At 35.8% G+C, this 25,076-nt stretch overlaps 1 long non-coding RNA gene across 2 annotated transcripts; it reads left to right on the top strand.

Moving 5' to 3' along the window:
* The first annotated feature begins 16,292 nt into the window (after positions 1-16,292).
* LOC145981076 (uncharacterized) lies at positions 16,293-24,843 on the top strand. Of its 2 annotated transcripts, none has more exons than XR_014440924.1 (5): positions 16,293-16,341; positions 18,023-18,071; positions 19,021-19,077; positions 21,878-21,934; positions 24,825-24,843. It is a non-coding gene; the product is annotated as an uncharacterized LOC145981076 (long non-coding RNA). The 2 variants fall into 2 exon arrangements; XR_014440925.1 differs by lacking the exon at positions 24,825-24,843 and adding an exon at positions 22,812-22,848.
* Positions 24,844-25,076: the final 233 nt, after the last annotated feature.

The following is a 25,076-nucleotide window of genomic DNA, read 5'->3' as shown; positions in this document are numbered from 1 at the left end:
TAAGTTGTGATAGAAATTAACTGTAGTGTAAAATATTTACTTTCATCTACAGCATAACATAACCCATGGTTCTACAGAATAGTTTCTCAACCTATAGGGTGCGACCAACTCCTGGGTCCTGAGGGGACATTTGGTGGGTCGGGAAGTTGGGTTCGAAACTTTGTTAACTGGGTCTTAAAAACCTATTACCTTAAATTACTTAGATATATTGTTTTAACAATTTAAATTCAGGCCGTGTTGTTGTAAAAGAGCAAATATATGATTATAGACTAGGTGCACACCCCTACAAAGTAATTCCGCTTGTTCCCATCTTATGGGTCCCATGAAGTGTAATATCCTTCAAGGTAGGTCCCCGACTGAAAAAGGTTGAGATCCACTGCTCTACAGCCCTGGAAGGTCCTTGGCCTATCAACTGACTGCCAGTCTGCCTCCCACAACCCTACCTAGAGGTGTGGAGATCTTCAACCAGTAATGGGGTGACGTAGGGTCAGCACATCGAACCCTCAGCTGTTATAGGAGATTTCCCAGACTGGGTTACGCTACTCACTTGTAGGTCCCCAATTTTCTTAGGATGGTGGTTAAGTTTGGAAAACAAGTACTGACTATATGTATATATCTTTTATTCCAGTATATTTCATACCTACAAGCCGCCAGCCGATTTGTAATGGTTTCGTTAGATGAATAGCGCTAATGTTCCATCAGTAGTTTTTAATATACGTTTTATGATTTATTCTTATTTCCTGAGACAAAACCTTCGAATCCTGTCTTTTGTTTCCCTGGCATTTTCAGCATCAAATTTCCCCCCTCTCAGGGTACTCCACTGATATCAATTGCAGAGAAAGTGGATGCATTTGTCTTTCGTTTTATGAGGCCATAGACAGATGAATGGAATTTTCTACGTTGGTAAATCAGAAGTGTCTACATCTTGTGATTGAATATGGTAGGCCTACACAAGGGAGAAAATTACAGTGACGGCACCAGAAACAGTTGCTGGTATTAAGTATGCTGTATCCTGCAGATTGCCACCCACGTTAAACTGTGCAGCAATGTTATGAAGAGAAAGAGACAATTTGGGAAATGTTGCAACATGGCTCGAGCGCCCTTTAGAACACTTTGGGTAGCGCAATGATCCGCTCACCCCACCCTTCCATTCCTGCTTTTATTTTCTGCTAATAATTCGGGACATATCTCGTAAGGTCGTAGTATTTATTTTATTTAAGTTCATAAAAATGTTCTACAAGGATAAATACCATTGTTCGGTTAATGCAGGGGTCCTGGGTTCGAATCCCTGTTAGAGCTTTCTTTGTGTCATCAATTTTTCATAGCATCGTCGCGATTAGCCTAAAATTGAAAAAATGCGACGCTAAATAAACAACGACGAGGGAGGGGTAAAACGCATTGATCTACGAATAAAGTAATCGCCGTACAGTTTACACAAGATAAAATCGCGATTTGCCCAAAATGTCAGAAAAGCAACGCATAATAGGGAGAATACGACTTATTACCACAGATAATACACGGACCATTTTTCATGCACAACGGAATGATTTACGTGCTGGAATTTCAGGAACTTGAAATTATTTTCGTATGTTGTGCTTCTGGGCTACTTATTCTGTATATTTCGTAACTTAGATGTCCAAATCATTAGATGTAGAAATCATTCAAACGTAACGTGCATTAACTGAACAATGGTATTTATCCTTGTATAACATTTTTATGCGCTTATATAAAATAATTAATTCGACCTTACGAGATATGTCCCGAATTATTAGCAGAAAATAAAAGCAGGAATGGAAGGGGGGAGAGCGGATCATTGCGCTGAGACGCATTCAACTGTCACTGCCAAGAGTAAGATATGATTGGCGGAGAGGTTGCTATGACAACGCTTTACGTTTCGAAACAGCCGTAGGGTGGCTCCACATGTCCGGTTTGGTATACGCACAATTACAAAGGAGAGATAGGAAGTAAGCGATCTTATTAATCTGTGGTCTAACAGTTGAAGTTTTGGTATGATCGGAGATGTCGTGTTGGCCATTTTCTTCAGTAAAAATTTTCTCGCAAGATATTTAAGTTTGTATGGTGGATCTCCCACTTCTACGAAAGTTGCTTGTTTTGAAGTTCCTTTCCAAAGGTCATAAATCCAGCATAAACATATTGGATAGAAGATAGCGTGTTGAAAGCTGTACATAAAGAAACCATACTCTAGTGTTGAGTTTAACATCTGTTTATGGACCTGATGTAATAATTTAGGATCAACACCCCACTTTTTCTAAAATTTTTACAATAATGTCTCAGGTAACAAAGTAAACGGATCATTTTGGGTAGATTAGTTTATCTTTAGTATCTGATAGCATTTCATAATGTTTATATTTCCTTGCAGATATTATTATTGTTATTGCTGATCCTCATTCACCTAAAAAAAACAACAGGTTATGGGACTCTGTAAGTATTAATAAATATATATTAATGTTCTTTATATGTAAAAGTATCATCTAAATTTACATATTTTACTACTATATGAGTGAACAGTTTTCGTCATTGACTTAGATTAAAATTCGCCTCTCCACTCAACATAATTACTTTAGATAATAAAATCATTTTTATCTAAATTCGGATAGGATTTTATGCAATATGAAGATATTGCAGTACTCAGTTATATATTGATAAATTCTCGATTCTAAGGTTTATTTACAATGTAATAGAATATATTCCTTAAAAGAAAATGGCTTAATAAAATATTGAAACATCACACAGCATAGATATATAAAAATTTCCCATCAATAAATACAATATTTACAACCGTTTTCATACGTTTCGCATTTATGCGATTCGAATAATATATTCTAAAATTAAAATTTTATTCCAGAAATAGTTAAAAAGCTAACTTAGTTCATAATTACCACAACGTACCTTACAATGATTTTTTAATCACATTAATGCATTAATTAAAGATAATTGCGACATCAGAAGTTGTGTACAGATATTCAATAATTAAGCAACGTGTTAAATTCAATTGAATACTTTACAATTATAGTAGATCATTTTAGAAGACATATTATTATAAATAATACAAATATAAACAGAATATTAGTTATAAATCTTCTTTTATTCTGTCAGAAATACAGATATTTCATAACACCGCGGACCCCGTGGCGGAGTGGTTAGCACATCGCGCTACGACGCCAGGGGTCCCGGGCTCGAATCCTGGCCTGGGCATGGATGTTTGTGAGTGTCCATTCATAAATTTCATCATATTATCACTCATCCCCATCTTCGCAAATTAGCCAAAAGTGGCACAAAAAGCGAAATAAAATTAAGAAAATCAATCAATCAATCAATGTTTCATAACACTTGACACATTTTTATATTTTAGATAACAAATAGTGCCGATGCAATGTGGAGGACATTTCTGCTACTCTGCACGATAATGAAGATATTATAATGTGAAAATAAATTATATATCTTCGGGAAAGAAACAAATTATTCTATTCCAAAGAAAAATTAAATTTTTTCTTAATTTTGAGTTGTACAACAATGTGATAATAAAGGAATATTTTGAAAAGCAAATATCACTCAATTTTTTAAATAGTAATATGATAAACGTGTAGTCTCGCAACATATGTGTACATGGCGTGAAAGGAAATGTTTGAAGTGTAAATGTACAGTGCGATGCATATGTATTGCTTGGAACATTGTCCATGACTATTTTCATGCTATTTAATGCTCATTATATTTAAATAATAATAATAATAATAATACAAAATACTCTTACAACACTAACATGTAATTCTGTAAGATAGAGGAGGGTGGGGAAAGTGAGACAAGTTGGGCAATTGCGTCCACCCTAGCTAAATTGCAAACCACGACAGGAAATGACCCCGGAAGAAGCTAGTTGGTGTCATAGAAGCTGGAGAGGCTGTGCGTGAAGCAGTTGTACGCTCCATTGAAAATATACGATTTTATAGATATACAACTCCCATCTCTAGAATAAATCGAGGCATTTTTGGAAGGGTACAAAATATGGGAAGCTCTAAACCCACATTCATAGCTGAAATGGAAAAGGAGAAAACTGGTAAAAACAATTTTGTGTGTCATAATTGCCTATAAAATCAGCTTCCTGCAAGGGTTTTTGACAGTTGTATTGCCATTGATCTGAACACACGATTTAAGTGATTTAGAACATTTGTCTGGTGAAAGTTATTTGCTAAGTTTCAGTGCTCAGTTTCTGTATCTCACTGGTCTCATTTGCTCCACCCGGTGGGGCAAGTGCGTCCACATGCAGACATTTTTTCTTTCAATTTTTTTAACAGAGTAGTTAATTATTTTTTGTGTGTTTGAACCAGACTAAAACGTTCACAACTGTCCCACGTGTAGATTGGTAAATGTTTGTTTCTTCTCATATAAATCATTAAGAAGGACCCCAGTCAACACACTAACGTTGCCACAACGTTGTATGAATGTTGTATTTATGATGAATGTTGTATGTAGGGGAACAACGTTGTGATAACGTTGCCACAACGTTGTATTTATGATGAATGTTGTATGTAGGGGAACAACGTTGTGATAACATTGAATCAACGTTGCAAAAAACATTCCACTGAATACGCTTTAGTTTAGATGATCACCACCATGAGCGCCACAAGCGTCAGATCGGAGTGTTTTGTTTAATCTGAATTTGTGTGTGCACTGACCACCAAACCTTATATTCCCTACAGCGTACACTAGATGGCAGTGTGACTCAAATGCAAAACAAACATAACTTTTAGTAACACAAATAAGGATACTTTCGATTGTAATTAGTGAAAAAATGTGTTTTATTATCCTTCGAAAGATGTGTGAATATTGAAGTTGTAAGGAAGATCAGAAAATGAAATGTGTTGAATACAAGTGAAACTCCCATGATAAATATTTTTATTCCAGACTATATAATCAGGAGATAAATACTGAAAAAAAAACTGATTACCAGGTGTAGTTAGAGATTGGTTAATTCATCACAATCTCCAGACTAACAATTGCCGATTTTGGTGGAGCAGGAAAAGTTTTTATAATATGTAGTGATGGGTTCAAGCCGTTCATTTGTGCGAGTCGACTCATGAGCGCTCGCTCTCTGAGAAGAGTCGTTCAAAAGAGTCGCCAAGCTTCTTTTTCTCGAAACACATGCCTGAAGAGGGGGTAGGAGGTGTTGAAGCAGATGATTGTATTTAAGTAAACGAACACAACGTACGTCCTTCAAGATTAATAAATTGTATTGCATTTTTGTAGCCGATTAGATGGCCAAGATTCTGAAGTAATCGACATTTGATCTTGCCACAGAAGTTCCCGGGTTCTAGTCCCGGTCTGGGCAAGGATATTCTCTACGAGTGTCCCTTCATCTATATCATCACGCATCATCCTCATCGTCGCGATTACTTAAAATTTGACGAAAAGCGGCATAAAATAAGAAAAATACAAATACGATTCTGTATGTGTGTGGATATACATATATGTGTAAACAGTAAACACACACACACAAACAAAATTTATTGCACATACTTGTTTTCATTACTCTGTCTCATGAGTGAGATTTTCTATATTTGTATCTTGTTTCAGTTTACATTTCATACTGCGGATAATGCAAATTATGCAGTACGATAGCATACACAGAAATGCTATATAATTATATCAACCTTTTATTAGTAATAACGTGCATTACATATTCTTCCTTTTTTGCATTCGATCACTGGTTTTAACATCGCAACAAAATGCACTCCAGATCTGCGCTGCCACACATGCTTGCATTTCCACGAGCATCGCTCGTTCACGACTCTTGAAACAGCACGAAGAGTCACAGCACAGTCCCACGACTCTTTCCCCATCATTCGTTCACGACTCGCGAGTCGGCACGAAGAGTCATTAAGCACCTTAACGACTCGCTCGCCTTAGCGACTCTTCTCCTCCCTCATCGTTCACGACTCGCGAGTCGGCACGAAGAGTCATTAAGCACCTTAACGACTCGCTCGCCTTAGCGACTCTTCTCCTCCCTCATCGTTCACGACTCGCGAGTCGGCACGAAGAGTCATTAAGCACCTTAACGACTCGCTCGCCTTAGCGACTCTTCTCCTCACTCATCGTTCGCTCGCGAGTCGCGAGCTCTCTTACACAAGGCGCGGGTGCGGCAGTCTCGCCAGCAGACTGGATCTACAGTTTAAAGTAGGATCCACCCGCTAGCTCTCCGCGGATGGCTAACAGCTGTGTTTAAGAAATATATATCGCTCTTGAACATTATCCATGTCCATCCCATATCCATGTCCATAGCTTTTTGTTGTTCTACAGTCATTCAATATAAGTTTCTGCCAATATCATAATGTATGATCGAATTTCTATAAAGCGGGCCAAATTATACGTATGTATTTTTTTTAATGTTGCTTTCTACTAGTAAAACACCTTAACACGTAGGCTCACCGCAGATGGCCAACAGCTGTTTATATCACTCGTGAACATGACCCATGTCCATCTTACGTAGTTGTTCCTAATTCTGCAGTCATTCAATAAAAGCTTTTTTGCAGTATCATGTACGATGAGATTTATGATTAAACTTCTATATTTATTCTTTAATGCTGTTTTCATTAATAAAATATTTACACGTTAATGTTAATGAAATATTTCACGTCATATGAAAACGATTTTGTCAGACAATGTTTAAAGTTCACTTTATGCTCAGATAGTCTAATCGGGATTGAAGCTACATTTTAAACTGGGGTCTAAATCACTGGGCAAGGAGCCTCCACCGAGGATCGAATCCGAGACAGGAAGCGATTTCCTTACCAGGATTTAACAAGGAATGAAAGGATGGCTGAATAACATAAATAAAACATACTCCATGGTGCATGTTCTTTGTTTCTTGGTTTCTATGTTGGCCAGCTTGAAATAATCTTGGAGTGACAGATAAGTGGTGACGCCCTCCTCAAAGTAAGCCTATTGACACCGAAAGTTCCGGGTTCGAACCCCAGCCCAGAGATGAGTGGTAATCTGTATTTAACCTCTTGTCAATTACTCTAATCACCATCCATCCTCCGTCGTTGCCTTGTAACGATACCTGGTAGATCCCACTTTAAACTGTAGATCCAGTCCCGATTAGCTTATCTGTACGTAAAATTCATTCATCCTCGCTGTCAATACTAAGTAATTAGGTATAAAAGATGCATAAAATACAACAAAGCGTGTTAGGCAGTTAAAATATTAAAATTGAATTAATAAATTATAAAATATAATTACTCCATGCTAATTTATAAGAAATTATAGCATTTTAAAATTTGTTTGTTCCTTAATGGGAAAATAACTAGTAGCTTATTTCTTCTGTTCATTCTCATGTTAACAGATTTGTTTTCTTGGATAAATAAAATTGAACGTGCAAATTAAAAGGTTTACATGTGCACGAAGCGGAAGAGCAACTCGATCGAGTATTGTGGTGAGACAAGATGACTTGGCACATCGTTTCAACTCGTGAATGAGAATGCATATCTTGTTCGCGATTTGATTTCAAGTTAAAAACACCTGTCTCGTCTTGTTCGCTTATCGATTTCAAAGCATAAATCGGTATCGTTACTCCAATGAGACGAGATTCTCGGACAGTACATTTTACACAGAGTGTCTCTCATCATCTCACCAACTTTGGAAGGGTTGGCCCTGTTTTCATTGCGATTTTGTAATGTCCTGCTACTTGCGAAACTGATTCACTTCCAACAATTTCAGTCGCCTCCGTGGAGGAGTGGTTAGAACAGTGCGCTAAGAGGAATCTCGGAATTGAGTGTCATTTCATCAATTTCATTATATCATCACTGATTTTCATGTTCGCGATTAGCCAAAGTGGCAGAAGAGCAAAGCCTGGGCAAAAGTGGTATCCCGAGCCGCTATGTGTTTCCACCGAATATCGGCCTCAGGACTCCCTGCCCTCGTGCCGCGATGTGCTAACCACTCCGCCACGGGGGCCGGCCCTCCCCATCACATCTCTGTTTTATACTAAAGGCTATGATTGAATATGAATTTAAAATTTTGTGTGCGTCACTTAGGCTATTTTGCACCCTTCACTTTATACGGGATCCAGCCCCTTACCAGAACTAAAATAACATAACTGTAATGTCCTGTAGTAACTAAAATATTAAAATAATCTGACCGGTTAAAAGCTGAGGCTGTAAAGGCACTCAGCACACATAAGGACAAAACACAGGACAACACACACACACATTCCTACGAAAATTATACTGGCCGTAGGTATAGACGCCAGAGCCTCGTTAGTCTGCAAAATGCCGTCCAGGGTGTACTATGTGGAAGTGAGGTTGACAATTGGGTGTACTACGTGGAAGGATCATCCCTTACATCCCTTAAACTATATTTCTCGAGACCCTTGATGTGCTAACCACGCCGGCATACATTATAGAATACTTGAGTTAGTTTTGTCAATATTAATTTTATTGATTGCATTTTTGTTTTGCAATGATTTTGCGCACTGAATTTTCATATTTATCTTTGCTTTTCATTTGTGTTTTACTTTTATTTTGTATATAATGCTGTGTTTCTATTGGTGTAAATTTGTGATTCGTCTCTAATAACGTTATCATTCCAATGTGATTTAAATTTTAATCTTCTAATCTCACGTGTATAATATGTAAGTATATGTATGTACACATGCATACAGAGAGAAAGAGAGAGCGATTGTATTGGGAAATTGCATGATATGATCGTTAGAGGGGAAATCCCCACCGTTCCCCGCATAATTTCAAATTTGTTCCTTGTATTACACAAAATATATTAAATTAATGTTATAACAAATTGAATATCCATTATAGATCGGATTATAAGAAATTGTGTATAACTGCGTGTGTGAGCGTGTATTTGTCTCTCAGGTTCTTTATTAAAAAAATCAGAAAAACAGAACATAATGTAGTATTCAAATATAAAAAGACCTTCATTTCACGAGTCCACTTATAATTAATTCATTATCATGTGGTTTGTTCTATTAGGTAATTCTTAACTGAATATAAAAAATTGTAAGTTATAATTTTTGTTTTAATACATGTTTGTTATTTTCACTAAAGGTTTATCATTTGAACTTGTGCTTGCTGCTTGTATTACGTCATTTTTGGATTTGGAGTAACAGAAAACAGAAGGTGTTTATTGTCTTTGATCTTGCTTTAGAAAATAATGATTGGTTGATTGATTTGGTTTATTTTACTTCGCTTTTCTGTCACTTTTTTGGGTAATCGCGAAGATCAGGATGAGTAATGAGGTGTAGTAACCACTCCACCATGGAGGCCGTCGCTTTAGAAAATAATTAAAAGTAACAATCGCTTTCCACACTAAGTATTTTGTGTTGCAAATTATAAATTACTGCCCCCCTTTTCTGATTCACCCTAATAGCATAGTGGTTAACGCTGTCATGTATTAAAATGGTCTGCTTGGCAAAAATTGTTATAAGTCCACTTTTATGCTCCAATAGGCTAATCGGGTCTCCCCGATGGCGTAGTGATAAAGTCGCCGGTAATCAAGGGTTACCGTGTTCAATACAAAGTGGAGGTTTGGATCCCACTTTAAACTGTAGGTCCAGTCCCGACTATCCTATCTGCACATAAAGTGGACTTAAACAATAACAACTCAAAATAGGCTAATCGGAATATTGTAATCAAGAGGTCTGTGCCTAACACCTTCCCAAAATTTTTACAAGACTCCTCTAATATTTTTACTAACATTTAATTTCTTGTAATTTTAGCGCTAATGGTTTGGCCGAACTTGAAACTACAGGACAAATTTGTTGGCTGTTCTTCGCTGCCCGTCATGGGCTGAGGTTGCGCGCTCTCTCTCTGCAAACAACACTCGCGAGTCGACTCTTTCCTTCGTTCAAAGAGTCGCTAAAGTGTGCCACGACTCTTTGAACGAAGGAAAGAGTCGACTCGCGAGCATGCTCCTTCCCCTCTCATCGTACACGGCACGTTTCAGCCAGCTTTACTCAACTAGGGGTAGGGAAAAGGAACAGAGAGGACCCCCCTCCCTCTCCTCTCCAGTCCCCATTTGCTGCCCGCAGAATCGACTTGCTTTCTTTCAAAAATTCCAGCCGCCAGGCGAGTATACACTTGCGCATGCGCCTTCCTCGCAAAATTCGTGGAAAGGAGAGGGAATAATGGAATAATAGTTGCTTGGCGGGCGGAGGAGTCGTGGCACACATACGACTCTTTGAACGTGTCGTTCAATTCTGGTGAACGAGTCGTTCACCGCTCACAAGAGAGAGTCGTTACTTTTGAACGACTCGTTCACGAACGACCCATCACTAATAATATGTAAAGAGAAACTGTGACGTTACAAACATGAGTTTTTCCTGTTACGCACAAAAATGGCTTGGCATGCGAAATAACCATATTTTAAATATGCATTGTTATATTCATAAAATACACAGGCAGTAAGGCAGTGGCGTGCCCAAGGGGGGGTTGGTGGGGGTTATAACCCCCCCCTTTTGGTCCAGTATTCCTAAAAAAAAGAACATCAAAGGTAGGAAAAGATGGCAAAATGAGAGCTGAGTACCAGAAAAAGTGTACTTAACCCCTCCCTTTCGAAAATCCTGGGCACGCCACTGCAGTAAGGTAATGTTGCAAAAAAGTTGTGGCAACGTTAACCCCTGACATACCTAACGTTGCTACATAATGTTCAGTATATGTTCTGACAACGTTGTCAACCAACGTTGAAAAAAATGACCCTTAAACGTTGACACAACGTTGTATCAACATACATTCAACGTTGTAACAACGTTAGGTATGTTAGGGGCTAACGTTGCCACAACGTTGTGGTAACATTACCTTGTTGACTGGGACCAATAGTTTACAAAGTTTTCCTTTCGGCGTTAAAATATATTTTCAACCGAACATATTCCATTTTTATGACCCTACAACTGCAAACAGAAAATGTTAATCACAAGTAGAAAGTGGATTACCAGATTAGAAAAAAAAACTTTATTAGGTGAATGGTTTACGTTGCCGAAGGGTAGACGAGAGTCAAGAAAACACGCTGGCAACGCTGAATTTCATCACCGGTACCCGCCCCTACTTACAATTTCTACCAAACGAAAAAGAAATGTTTATTTTCTTTTTAAATCTTCTTCGACGAAATGGCAGAAGATATTGACTTTGTCGATTATCCAAGCTAAAATTCATTAAAAATTACTTGAGAAGCACAATGGCAAGAGTGAGAGCGATCTGGCTCGAAAACTAGACCTGGCCAAACTAGAACACAAACATTTCATATATTTATTAGTTAGCAAAGTTATTATATTATATGAACGAGTGAACATTCCCATTAAATGTGAACTGACAAAATGTCCTCCACGACGCATTTGACACTCGAAATCTTTTTGCAATATTCTGAATCACTTTTTCGCATAACTGTGGCTCAATGCCGTCGATAGCTGATTGAATTTCTGCTTTCAATTCAGGAATCGTTGTTGTCTTTGCAGCATAAACTTTTGACTTAATGAATCCCCAGAAGAGAAAGATCGCACGGTGTGAGGTCGCACAGTTGTTTCATTTGGGGCGCTTCTCCTATCAAAAATGTCAGGTAATTTGCCCATAGTTTCCGTACTTGTAACGAATTTTAATGATCGTCACTCGCTCCATCGTCATGTAGCGCTCCATATTGACTAACCGCAATGTTTTTCCTACAACATGTGACCTCTCAGAACGCTGCCAACCCTGCGGGGGAAAAATGGCGTATCAGTTTTTTACATTGATTCATTGAATTAATATTTTGATGAGATATAATGAGTGAAGTTAGAGAAGAGGCTCGTTTCATGATGTCTTTACACTGTTCATTAACCTGTCGTCTACGTCGACTGCCTCTAAGTTATCCCAGGAATGCGCTGCATTTCATAAAGCCTCTGTACTGGAGTTATACGGGAGGTGACGAAAGTACACCTCGCCGGTAGAGGACTGGAGGAGTAATATCCTCTAGTCCGGCAGGAGTATAAAGCATAAGCTCCGGAAGGACATCGCTCTCAGTCAACTTACAATACGAACGATATACTTAGTACGGGATAACGGAAGGAACGCATGTCAGAATCGAAGCGCGGACTCTGACAAGTTGTGGACACGACTTGCGTATTCGTCTAGGACAGGATTCTTCAAGAACATCGGGCAGGTATGATAAGCGTGGAGAGAGTATAACTCATCTTTCTCTCCATTGACCGGGGCGGGCCCCTTTACAGTAATTATGAACCGTAAACCTCTCGTTTTATAATTTGCTACATCCCAGTGACTCTTGAACCCCCATCTTTATTTGAGTTACACTTCAATATATATATATATATATATATATATATATATATATATATATATATATAATGGTGTTCCGTATAGGACGCCTAATTCGAATCGAGTGCTCTTGTTTTGTTTCGAGGTTGGCAGACCTGTTCTTACCAATGCTGGCATCTGTTGTCATGCCGATTAAAGGAGCCTCAATTGTTTTGACTCGTTTGTTGTGGTTTCCTTCCGAAAATCCTCGAATAATCCAGGAACGTGAAATCCATCCATCCGCTGAGAACGACTGTGTGGTGTGGTGCGGGTTTTGGCAGGTGGAGTGTGATCTTACACCCTGTGATTTCTTCTTGTGGGGAGGTGTACGTCAACATACCACGAACGCTTTTGGAACTTAAGACGGAAATCATACGGGTGATTGGAGGCATCAGGACAGACATCTGCGAGAGGGTTATCAATAATTTTGTGGAGCGTATAAATGCATACAGACTCAGTAGGGGGTGGACATATGCCTGACATTGTCTTTTATACGTAAATAAGGGATGTTACTGCTTACATATATGTGAAATATAACTATTTTCATGATATTTTCCTTATTTTTATTTAATTTTCTAATTCGGCGTCCTATACGGAACACCATATATATATATATACATATATTTTAACAAGTAAGGGCGCACAGCTGAAAGTTGAGGGGAGGCGCAATGCATGTTAGTTACGCTACTGGTTCAAGTGTGAATTGTATATTTTGCCAGTATTTACCTCGTTTTGTTGTCAAGAAGGACAAGGAATACAATTAAAACTATAAATTTGGCATTGATTTTAAAACGAAAATAAGTTATTTCAGATAGCTACAACATGCAATAGGAACTGCTTGCTCAACGTGTAGACCATTTCATTAGTGTGGCACCCTCTGGTCCTGTGGTTCTCACTTTTGATGGTCATCTATCAAACTGCTCACATCCCCCAACCCTGGAGTAGGCTGCAACCAACCTACTGTGTTGCTCTCCAAACAGCACACATAAGCTTCTTGCCGCTTTAGAATTCCATTCTTTAGTATTTTTGGTACAGAATGAAATCGTGCGACACTGTCGGCACGGTGGTTGATAATCATGAATTTTATTTTTAAAATAATTTTTGATGATTTTTAAATTTAAATCTGATTTTTTTATTTAAATCGATGTTTCAAATATAAAAAAAGACCTTAAATTTGCTTGCATGGTTTTTGACACCATACATGTAGATATGTTTATTTTTTTATAGAAAGGTTTTTTCTGGTAAACTGCCCTGTAAAATATTTGAACAGTTTGATTAAAGCAAATAAAAAATTACATGTACATATGCATTTTTTCTGTTTCTGATAGTGTGTATGAACGTACTACGGAAATGTTTGTTGAGTGTGTTAATGAAACAATAATAATTTCAGTAACTTTTCTTCCAATGAAAATATAACATCTGGATGTACTATGAAATTGTATCTAAAATATCTTTTAGTCTTTGTAACTCAATTTTGGCATTTTTTAATGAGAGTTTGGAAAACATCAGATTCTATGTTTATTTACAGTTTAATGATGATAGCATTATTTACGGTTTAACATGATTAGTGCCTTGCATATTATGATGCAAAAATGCTTGCTATGTTTGCGTGAAAAAATTGAATGTTAAATCGAGAGAAATTTAAGTGTGTACTTTACATATTAATTTCGTTTCGTATCAGCCTTATCACTTCAGTACATATTTCTTGTTTCTTTACCTTTCTTAGAACCTAATAAACACAATTAAATGATTACGAGATGAATGTACTTTCACCAAAAGTGATTCTGATATCTACAAAATCCTTTTGAACATTATTCTACAAATTATTTCTTTAAAGTGATTGAAATCAGTGTTTTTTAATCATGTGATTTAAAACAATCCACCTTGGGAGATTCACACCAGTATTGTCACATGAAGGGAAATTTCCCTTTATGAAGGGAAATTGGAACCAAATTTTGAAGAAAATGGGATGAAAAATACCAAAATTGCATGGAAATTTTAAGACACCAAACTCAAAAATAGTACAGACTATGTACTAATTATTACTATTATTTTTAAAGGTTTTTAGTGAAGGGAAAAACTGAGTGCAAAAAGGGAAATTTTGCCCCTTGGGAAGGGAAATTATGCCCTCAGATTGTGGCAACACTGATTCACACATATTCCCTTCCTTCATCGCTCGCTTCAAAGACAAAAAAATGAGAGCTGCAAATCCAACAGCAAAAAGATCAAAGCTGGCTAAAGGCACAACAGACGATGCGTGTCGTGTGCGCAAAGATGCGTTCAAGCAAGGCCAAAACTGGGTGCAGTGCTTAGAGTGTTCCACGTAGATTGCGTTTCGAAAGGTGGTGGTCCATATTTCGCGTGTTATTCTTGACAATACCTCCTAAATCATTGGTTCTCAAACTTTTTTCTCGTTGCACCCTTTGTTCGTAACTAAACGTCTCATGTACCCCCACCATAGTGAGTTTTGGGGAATGTTTTTGGCTGCCTGATTGGTGGGTTGTTTTTGATATGTTGGGGCGTGTATCTGCGATAGAGCAAAATGGCATTTGGGCTGTATGTGGGAAGATGGTAAATAAACAAACGTTAGAATCCTACGTTTATTATTTTATTGGGTGTTCCTACGTTTACAATCTTCATGATTAGTTACGAGAATAAAAATGCGAAACACGTGTATGCTAAGAAGTATATAAAAAAAACTTTAATTTTCATATATTTTTCCGGAGTTGTTGAAAAAAGTAAAGAACAAAACTAAGTTTGTAACCAAAATGTGAGGCACAATTTTGGAGTTTCTATTGTAAATCCTAAGAGTTTCTAGCGAGAAGGATGTTACTTCATAGCCGGACACCGTTTCTTGATGTCTGCTTGTGCACTTGAAACTTTCAATCGGAGATTCGGCTCCAAATTTAGTCTATTATAAATTTGGAACGAGTATTTTGTTTCAAAACATATGAAACAAAGATAATAGTGTGAGTAACAAAATCAGTCTTATTTTCCTGTTGAGTGTTAAAGCTATGCAGTCTGAAACAATGTTGTCTGCTCTACATACATGCAGCAAAAAAGTTGTCGTGTGGGAATTATTGACATTTCTCTTCCGAGATGATCGCTTACCCCCCTTCAAGTCGTTCATGTACCCCTGGGGGTGCGCGTACCAGAGTTTGAGAACCACTGTCCTAAATCATCTAGGAACAGTGGAACATCGTGTGTTTGATCGCACTATTTTGAGACTGACATTCCTAATTGTAAACACTATATTGTGCTGTACTGTTGGTTTATTGAATTATAACACATTGCATGTCAACCATTATTTTTATTTTTCAATAAAAAGTTTCATAGTTATTCTGAGAAATTTGCTTAGGGTGTCCTTTTGCCCTTTCCTTGCCCCTCAAATATTTGAACGAAAATTCTAGACGGTTGTTCTTTTAGATTAAGGCTGAAAAACAATAATTCGACAAATTTTACATGCATTTGAGAAATGAATTACAAACTTAAAATTATAATAGTAATTTTCTTGAGAATATGGATATGTCAGGTTCTTATTACCCATGAAGCATATCGAGATTACCCAGAAATTCATCTCCTATTTTTCAGAAGTGGAGCCAATATGTTGATGCAGTTGTAACGCTCAATGTGAAATATAAATAGTGATAATTTCTCTAATCCACAAGATAACATTTCAAAGTACTAGTCGATTTGATATGTTATCACAGGCAACGGATATGGATGCTTGCAAAGAATAATTTCCAAATCTTTATTGCTGTAGGAATCACAAAATGAAGCTAGTTAATGTTCAATTTGTTCCAGAACATTTTATTAATTGTTTCTAACAGTTACACTGTATTATGCTTTTTATAAACAATGAATTTTTGTATTTCAATTTTCCACGTTATAATATATGGACCGACGGAACGAAACACCATGAAGTTGTTGTGTATATAAAATAGGGTATATGTGAAACAGGATGTAGATTACTCAAAAGAAGGGTTTGTTGTTCCACCAGAATATGTTAATGTTGTATTTCCTGCTTCTCACGGTAAAATTTTCATTGTTTTTAATTTTTTGTCATTTACATTATAGAGATAACACCAATTTGAATATAATCGAGTCAAATTTAATTATTTTAATGAACATAACTTGATATTAAAGTTAGATGTATTTCTTCCCTGAATCCCATTCGACTATGAGGATTAGTGACGGTTGATGAAACCGCGCTCACAAAGAACCCCGATGCCCATGCTGGGATTTGAACCCAGGAATTTCTGTATTGAGATCCAAGGTTGGTCACTCACCAGGTTGGCTACCAATCAGGCAATATACATAGGCTAATTTCTGTAGCAAAAGTGCGTAATAATACAATTTGATATTACTTTAAAGTCCTTCGATTACATGGTCGAATCTACGTAATTCTATATTTTCAGTCCCGTCCAATATCGTCTACAAATTGATCAAATGTAATTTATAATACATAGAATATAAAAAGATAGAACATTTGAATTTTATTACTTAGATTTAATACTGCATACACATTGACATTAAATCAGAAAACATTAATTATAAATAATTTCTATATTAAAATCTATATCACCTATATTATTTCTGTATTATGTTTTGTGAATTAGTTTTTTTGAATCTTGTCACATGCGTTTCCGACTTTCGGTAAATGGTTGAATATTCTAATTACCACGTGTTCTTCTTAGAATACTACCCAACGGTCTGGTAAAGAGTTTCTTTGATTGATTGATTGATTTGGTGTTTTAAGTCCACTTTATGCACAGTAAGACTCATCGGGACTGGACTTACAACTTAAAGTGGGATCCGAACCACTACGACCCCATGATTACAAGGCGACGACGATACTGCTGCGTCATCGAGGAGGTCCTATGTCTTATGTCTAGTAAAGAGACAGCCTATTAGTAGATAATGTATCTAACAAATTCGTACCTTTACAGATTTTGTAAATTTTAAAAAAATGTTAATAAACCACGAATATAGTGTAAATCAATATTTCGGTTAAAATGTATGTGAACTTTATAATCAACGATATTGTTTGTTTATTATAAATTCTTTTTTAAAATTCGATATGCCTATTCCAACAATGCTACTCACAAAAAACTTTTCTAATAATTATTTTAAAATTTATACATTAATTTATATGATCTCTTCAACTGAAATATTAATAAAGAAATTTTGGTTTAACCATAAAGAGTAATGGTTCGATTATGTGTAGGTTGTTGACAAATATAAGAAAAGTTAAAAATTAGTTGTCAACCATTGGATGTAATGAAATCTTAAGTTTCGTCACGCTACCGCTGGCTTTCATTGGCATGTTACATTTTGAACATCAAAAAATTCTAATTACTCAGAATATTTCCACTACAGAATATCTGTTACTAAAAATTGCTTCGCAACCTAAAATTACCAATATCAGGAGAACCCCTTGCAAGCTCGATCGTTGAAAAAAAAACTATGGTTTTAAGGAATAATAAATAATAATAAATCCAAGTAATACAGTTCAAATCCATACTATTTTTGCCAACAGACACTGTCGTCCTTATTTGAAAATATCAAGTTACTTCGAAGGGCAAAAAAGAAGTAACAGAAATACCTTAAACTTCTTTAAAAGGAAAAACAATAGAAAAATGTAATTGAATATTGGTTATGCTCCACAAAATTCATATGTTTTTGATGTTTTCTGCATTTCCTTTATACTTTAGATCTTTTTAATTGGACTGGAGGCAGACTTCCCTCATTTGCCATATCCAGGTTTGTCAAATATTAATATTATATTTTCGTATTTTATATATTCTATACTCCTGTGTTTGCAGACTTACGAACATGCTTACGAAAGAGTACCCTTGTACAAAAGAACACGGTATTGTGCAATATTCGGTCGATTATAATTTTCATTTCAGAATTGTGGTGACATTAGAGGTAATTTGTTACTATTAAACTTCAAGTGATTTTTCAAATTTCATATTTTCCTGCAACATTTCGCAAAAGCAAAACACTTTATCCGCGTACGGTACGTACACACAACGGGAAAAGAAACAGTAGGTGAATTGTCCATCACCATTTTCATTGCACCATATGATGATAATGAATTGAAATGAAGACGTCAATAAGCAGAGGTCAATACCTGTTTCGCACCAACATAATTTCATTACTTAAAACATCACAGGATGTAGAATAAAATAAAAAGTACTGAATATAACGATGGACAATTTGCCTTCAATTATCTTTGCCGTTGACTGCACAATTATAATGTTCGGGAAATACACAGACATACACAATATACATAAAATATATACCTTTCAAATATATAATATCATATATATATATATATATATATATAATACTATATATTTATAATGTACATATGCAGACTATATATATTGAGTGTGTATGTGTGTGTGTATTTCCCGAACATTATAATACATTATATAATTATATATATAGAACACACACATAGGATTTTTCTGTTGGAAGTGTGTCTCGTTGCAAAATTAATTCCGACTTGAACTATGCATGTGAATGTTTTTTTTTCATTGTTGCATTATTTTTATGATACAAATGGACATATTTGTTTTTTATTTATTCAAATATTTCTAATCACTTTTCTTCTTAATTGCATTATAATTCGCTGGATTTATATTCTATTTAATTTTTTTGTAATTTATGTGATTAACATATGTAATGTAATTTCTCTGAATAGGTCCCCCTGTACCTCGTCATGTAAGGGGTCAATACGGACGGGGACCTGAAATGTATGGTACGTGTTGTACAGTGTAGATTACAAGAAACTATAGTAAATTCATACCTTATTTGTTTACTGCCTTCTTTCAGATGTACAAGTACTACGAGAGTTTTTACTATGTACCGTATAATAAATGCAAAAAGGTAGCAGGAAAATTTCAGTATGCACATTACTCTGCAGTGTAATCTATGGTGGTTGAAATTTTTTAGAGAATTTTCTTTTATGATGTATCCTTGCCTCTATACCAGGCACATTCTGAACTGGCGCCTGGAAATCGAGTAACCATCGATCGGTTGAATTATGTTCGGTCGTCATCGTTTAGTTTCGTGTTCAACAGTGCCGAACGCTGCTTGCGGTACATAAAGAACTCGAGTCGAATACACTCCACATGTAGTTTCCTCCCTCGCTCAAAAGTAAAACACTGTGCATCTGACTAAGGAAAAGTAATATCAAGTTCATGTTCGTTACCTGTTTGGTCCAATTTATATTATAGTCCTTTTATTTATTTATTTATCTAATTATATATTACTGCTGAAAAACTGCATACAAATCTAAAACACCAGTTTTGTGTACATATCTAGGCAAAAAAACATTCAAAATTGGACAAAAAACACTATATAAAGTTAACTACATACTAAAAGTTCACGAAAAGACACAAATTCAATAGTGCACTCTGAAACATTCATTATGTAGTACATTGTGTACTTTGATTCAAGTAATCACGGTGTTGTAAAAGTAGTACCTAGCTCTAAGTATATACTATTGAGCCCGTATATAATAGTAATCTTAGATTGTAGCTGTAGGCTATATGGAATTTATAGTTGTACAAATAAAGTTGTAATCTTGTTTCTTCTCTCCAACAGGCGATCAGTATTTAATTTATCTAATATATGTATTATGATAATCAAGATAGAATGTAAAAAGTATTAACTTTTAACACAACAATTTAATGAATGTTTTCTGCCCATTCTCGACCGGCATGTTTTCATTAATTTTATTTTATTATTATTTGTATAGGGGTGCGTGGTGCTTAAGGGGTGCGGAGCTTACTATGGGTCGTGCGATATGTATATAATCGAAAAACAGTTCTATTTACATACTGGTCATTATATATTTTGCAACTTTTATAACCACATGGAACACATTTTTGCTTTACACACATTAATGATATAATATTAATATGAATACCAGTAATAAGATAATCCTGAATGAGGAAAATATAGATAATGAAAAGGCACAAATAGAAGCAAAAATAATATGAGAAATCTCATAACTAAATTACATGAGCATTTTAAGAGAATTGCACATTCTTGCTTCAAACTCAATTGTTATTAATAGTTGTTTTTAAATAGCGATAGTTATATTGCACAGAGGTTAATCGAGACTGAACTACATTTTGGACATCGGGAATCGACACCTGAAATGTCGGAGCAGATCGCTAAATAGCGATTGTATATTGTATTGTGTACTGTAATAAACGTGATGCCCTGTTTTGTTTATTATTGTTGAGATGAAAATTGGGGGTGCTGAAAGGGGTGCGCAAGCAACCACTCTCCTTGGGACCGTATATGACAAGGTGGCCGCGGAGTGGTGGCTAGCGCGACGAAAAGTAAAATCGCAGATGCCGGCATTTAGACGCACAGTTGTACGCTGACCTTGGCACTGGACGCGTCAGTGCTTCATTATCCAGATAGCTGGTGTCCAGTTTGCACGTGTTTGTGAAGTGTTAAGGTGTTAACAAGTGTTTTAGATCGTTTTGTTTTAGTTTACGCATTACTGGTGCTTTTCTGAAATCTAATAATAGGACCATGCTTTACGTACAATCTAGAACATCGAATTTTTATGTATGACTCTTACGTCATTAGAAATTCTTGTAGGGAAGTTAGAAAGTGTTTTGCAGCAGAATTCCCACATGTTCCTGTGTCACACAAAGACAATGTTCGGATACTTGTGAACTCATTTAGGGAAACAGGGCCTGTTCTTGATAAGAAACGAAGGGTAAAACGGCGTGCGCTTATTGAGGAGAAACTAGACGACGTTGGATCACGATTGGAACACACTTGTCAAAAATCCCTCCGGGAAACAGACATTTGCATGACGTCTGCATAAGGAGCTACCAAGCTTTCAAACCTGAAGCCATGCATTAGAAGAATTGAAAGAAAATATCAGGAGAGAAATTGAAGCAATTTCGGAAGAGGAACTGATACGTGTTAGTGAAAATTTCATACAAATATGCTGTAAATGTGTGGATGCAGGAGGACAACATTTCTAATACCTCTTGTAACAAGGTACGTGCTCATTTTAATTGTAACTGTCAATGTAATTGTACGAGATTATTTCATTACATAGCTAGTGGTTCCAGTTACGCTTATGTTGCAACCAGTTTGCCGGCAGACGCGCTTATCGCCGCTCCAAGGGCACCTCAGCCGTGAAAGGCACTGTACAAGTTTTGGTACCTATAAATCCTCACCCTACTCAATATTTCCATTTCTTAAAAATTACCACTAGATGTGGAGTATAATCAAAGTCAATAAAAAATGTATAATATTTTACCTTAATCTTGTTTGGACCAGTAAACAAATAAACAATGGTCTTCTACAGTACTTTCACATTGCATATTATTTCCAAAAATAGTTGTAAAAACTTTAGTATGATTAACGAGGTTTAATAAACCAAAAAATTAGTACTTCCATATGATTTCGTAATCATCAGGAAACATGCAGGTGAAAAACAGCGAATTCATCCACTCACGTGAGGGCATGACAGTTGAAATGTTTTCAACTATTTTCTCATAACATTTCTATTTTCATTTTAGGACGAGGCCCTATTAGATCTGGAAATACTGGTACTTATGTACACGAATGACAAGCCGGTACGTAACACCATCTAATGCATTACTCAGAATTTCTAAGTTAGTTAATGGAATCATACCATTAACACACAAAATAAAACTTAGAGCTATGTAAACTTATCATTTATTGTTTTGCTTATATAATTATAAATAGAATTACAAGTATAACATTAACACTGCGGTTTAATATTATCTCACCTAGTCCTAGGGTTACATTTATTTATTGAGAAAATTCCAGATACATTACAGATGGCCATTTTACACTTAAATTCTCAACAATGAAAAAGGTATAATAATAATAATTAAGAAATAACAAAATAACACAAAAATGAAGAGCAAATTAACATAAAAAGTAAAAGATGGCAATTTTTGACATTTCGTATTCCCTCTCTTCATACATAATGAACAAAAACATCACGATGTAAATAACAATGTGCTCTGTTATAGTTTGGTAGTCTATGCACATTAACATTCCACCAAATAACACTAACCTAATAATGTACTGTGGATTCTCAGAGCAAGGAAATCTTCAGAAATATTTTCCGACACATCTATTGCCTCCGATTTGATGAGAAATATCGGTTTTCAACACGAGTTCGCCTTTCTTGTACTCTAAAATCACTAATTAAAATGTATACAATAATGAAAAATTACTAGCACAAAAGCCACCACTCTATAAAATTCTTCCGCCCTAGGGCATAGTTTACATAGATCAAAATTAGCACCTGTGCATACTCAAATCAAAGTTCTAGCTACACCTATGACACAGAGAATAAAAGTGATGATCCTGTAATGTATCGGGTAACAGAATACCTCGAAACATACTAAATACACAATAGTAGAAATTTCTATCTTACGTATTTCATTGCATCATCTCTGCAGTTCTAATTCTTTCTAGGTGGTACAAACAGTGACCATGTATATTATATAAGGTACGCAACGAATTTGCAAAATACTTATGTACTACAGAGCATTCCCTTACATTCGCTACGAGACTCGGCGGCAAGCGGCCCGGCACCAGCGCTAGTCTTTCCCGTTGAACTGGTCCGCGACAGTCGCTAGAGTCGGCTATTAAAATTACAGTTTTCATATTGTGTACTAACCTTGACTACAGAAGGTGTTGAAAATGATGTCCCTCTGCTGCAACACATTCCTGGAATCTCCGAAGGAAATTGGCATTTACACGTGCAAGTTCATCTACTGTAATTCTCCCGATTTTTCGTACAATACTCTCTTTTAACTCACGGATGGTGTGCGGATTGTCTTTATATACTTTATTTTTAGATTTCCCCATTTTTCTTTCCACTTTTATTCAGAACTGACCCTTTTACTCTAAACTTTTTTACGAGGTTTAATATAGTGGTCCTATTAGGAACGGGAACACTAGAAATTTCGTTGCAAAACGTCGTCGCACTTCTCCACAATTCCTCTTTCCGAAGTAACACTCGACAAGATAAATCAAATCCTTTGTTGTAATGTAAACTTTTGTGGTGCCAGGTTAAGCCACAATCTTCAACACACGGACACGACACAACACAACTTCCGAGGCAGGATTATACTGGTGTGAGTCTGCAACGTCAACAGAAAGGGAAAGAGAGCGAAGGCAGGGAGAGGGGAAAAAACAGATTGTAGCGCGCGATTGTCGCGGACCCGTTCACCGGGAAAGACCAGCTCTGACGCCGGGCCGCTTGCCGCCGACTCTCGTAGCGAATGTCAGGGAATGCTCGGTATACCAAACCGGAAAGAATAGTCGGTAAGAAGTGGTTTTATTCATCAACGTGAAACCCAGCATTAGAAAGTATTTGTGTACACACTGCAAATAGACTGTTTTACGCGGATTATTTTTAAGTGCTGATGTCTTATTTTACTCTTTAAATTCTGTTGTGTTCTTTAAATGTTCAAAGTGATTTTTTACATATCTTATCTTTATATTTTGTTCTTATATTAAGGACAGTCTTGCAAGTAGAGAAATAGAGAGGGCGATGCTGTTTACAGTGACATTTTCTGGCAGTGTAGTTGCGGATGTATTTTATTTGTTTTTAAATTTTTAACTTAGGTAAATAGCTGCTTGTTTGAACAAAAATATGCTATTATAAATACATCAGTTAAAAACAGTACATAAAAATATGTTTTCCTCTTAAAATTGTGTGTTTCTTTATGTTACATTACATTTAACGGTTATGTGTCGATCGTTTCAGCATAAGTTTCATATTTCCTATTTTTCAGTAAATACGTTGTAACATTAATGAAAATTGTGGTATTAAAAATTTTGTTTTAGGCAAAAACATCTTTAATTAATTCTAATGTTAATAATAATTGTTATTTATAGTTTCACATATCATGTCCAAATTAGGCAACTGTAAGTCCAAATTAGGCAACCGGTTTCCCAATTTGGATCATTTATCCAAATTATTTTTCTTATTTTATAAATGTTAGCACTTATATACTTTAAAAAATTTTACTACCCAACGAAAGTACATGTAATGTTACATACTTTTAAAAAATATATTTCGAATTTGTCATTAATAGAGAAAATAATTAAGAAAAACCAAAACTGGTCCAATTTAGGCAACCTTCCCCTACATTCCTCATATTTAGACTTCACTGGTAAATAAAATATGAATATCTTATCTATTTATCATTCCTTGAGTTTGAATTAATGTATAAATTCCATCAGGAGAATTTTAATCCATCAGATTTTCAATCAGACGATTTTCATCATAATTATGAATAACCGCTAATAAGTTGAGATGTGAGATATGAAAATAATATTGTTGTTTTTAATGAATATTGGTACCACCATCTTATCAGCAAATATCATTTGTATGTTATTAATTAATACAAATTAATAAGTAATTTTGAAAAATCGTTAACTGAGAATGTAAATGTTTCCAATTTTTATTTTTTTCAGAAGAGTCCTTTAAAATTCGACATGATATATTTACTGGGCCTTTGTCATTATTGTGATGAAAATTTGTATAATTGCAAAGGGTGATCTGTTGAAGCGTCTCTAAATAGAAGTACCGCTAGGTACTTATGCTGTAATTAATTATTGAAACTTCAGATTGAACAATTATACGCAACACTAGCTTTGATTTGAGAGTTCCAGCGTCATATCTACCACATAAAACACTGCATTCTGGATACGAGATGAAGATAAAAG

This window comes from Lepisma saccharinum, chromosome 28 (genome assembly GCF_977018435.1).
Source record: "Lepisma saccharinum chromosome 28, izLepSacc3.1, whole genome shotgun sequence".
Lineage (NCBI taxonomy): Eukaryota > Metazoa > Arthropoda > Insecta > Zygentoma > Lepismatidae > Lepisma > Lepisma saccharinum.
This window is presented reverse-complemented; position numbering and strand designations above follow the sequence as displayed.